We start from the raw sequence: 1,958 nt of genomic DNA on the forward strand, positions 1-1,958 counted from the left end.
TAAAACACGAAAGTGAAATGTGCAGCGAAATCTGCAGCTGAGCATGATTTGCTGGTCGCTGGCTGTCTTGTGGGTGTGCTTGGCGAGCGAGGTCCTGCTGGTGGGTCACTTCGGCAAAGGTGTACTGGCGTCATTTTCGTGACGGACACTGACGAAATGAGTGAAATCTTGGGGCATAAAACAGTTTCGTGTTAAAATATAAAACCTGAAAACGAACAACCCTAAGTATAACGTACTCCTTGGTACTAAAGCTTGCTTCCCCGCAACAAATCCTGTGCGCAGAGGGGCACCATTTACAGGCTACTTGCTTCGTTGTACTGGCGTCACTTCCGTGACGGATATGACGCCAGCGAAGTCTTCGTGTATCTGGGAATAAAACACTTTCGTGTTTAAAAAATGTACAGAAATTCGGAGTGGGAACTATGAGATAGTGCGTACGCGTTATTTCAGGGAGCTCATCCCCGCCCGTACACGTCTAGGTGTGTTTTTACAGTGGCTTACAAGCTCGGACCCGTGTAAGCTTGAGTTCCATCCGTGCCAAGCGTCCCAAAAAGCTCGGCGCACCAAAGTGGAGAGGAGGAAAATGCTGGGCCAAGAAGTCTCAGGGAAAGTGCGAAGAGGCGAGGAGACCATCCAAATTTAATTCAATCCAATCCAATCCAATGCCTTCGCCCATGCGCAGCACGGCTCGCCAGGAGCACTCTCTCTCTCCCTCTCTCTTTTGTGGACCTTTTATTTTGTTCTTGTCAACCTTTTGTGAACCTTTTGTTCTCAGATGTTCCGATTTACACGGTGCTGTGCGTCTCTCTCTCTCTCTAACCTTTTATTTTGTTCTTGTTACCCTTTTGTGAACCTTTTGTTCACAGATCTTTCGATTTACACGGTGCTGTGCCGTGAGCAACGGACAAGTCTCTGCCTTAAGGTGCTTCGCCCCTAAAAGAAAACTCTTCCCGTGTTTGGAAGAGTAACTGGACTCTCGCGTTATGAAACCGGCGTGTATCCGATTGCGCTATGATCCCGTTCGGTGCGCTCAGCGTTTCCTCTCGGTGCGACGCGCAGGCGTTGGCTTTGGACTTTGGCTTCGAACTTTGACAGTTTAGATTTCGGACTTTGGGATGGTGGGTAAGATTGGCAGACCCAAGAAAAGCCAAGTTAAAGCCAGTGAAGATCACCAGCTCCATTGCTACACGGTCTTCGCATCTTAATCCTGAAGATGGCAAAATTCTTTAAAGGACCTTTCAATAAATACTTTATATTGTCCATGTATAACTTTGAGGAGCATTCTGTCACATGTTAAAAACCCAGAGATGGACAAACTGAAATATTTTTGGGGGTGTTACGAGTCGGGAAAGCCGATCTTCAGCGTTTATTTGTGCCCCTCGGTAGCGACGCTAAGCCGTGCACAGTCAAGCCAGGGCGTTCAGTTTCCAACACGAGCGAGCGTGCCAGCACGCATCGCCAGGCGCGTCAACGAGCCACTTCGTTGTCGGCGTCTCTCGGAGGTACGGGCAGCGCTAGCCAAGATACGGAGAAATACCACACCCGGCCGCGACCGTATCACAAACTAGATACTGACCAACCTTGACCATGACTCCGTCACATCGCTCACACAATTCATGAATGGCTGTTGGGAAAAGGGAGTCATACCGCCGGAATGGAAGACGGCTGAGGTTCATTCAATACCGAAACCAGGGAAGGAGCCAAGCGTTGAGAATCTCCGCCCAATTTCATTAACGTCCTGCATAGGAAAGCTACTCGATTACGTCATCCTCGCTTGCCTACAACAATACCTAGAAGATACTTGCCGAATTTCTACATCCATGTACGGATTCAGACCAAGTCTCAGTGCCCAAGATATTCTTCTTCAGCTCAAAGAAGAAATCATGATGCAGGCCAATAATCACACGCCTAAAGCAATTCTCGCCCTTGATTTAAAAGGGGCGTTTGACAATGTAAAT

Source organism: Haemaphysalis longicornis, unplaced genomic scaffold, assembly GCF_048455015.1.
Source record: "Haemaphysalis longicornis isolate Haplotype H1 unplaced genomic scaffold, Haemaphysalis longicornis Haplotype H1 scaffold_12, whole genome shotgun sequence".
In the NCBI taxonomy this organism is placed as follows: Eukaryota; Metazoa; Arthropoda; class Arachnida; order Ixodida; family Ixodidae; genus Haemaphysalis; species Haemaphysalis longicornis.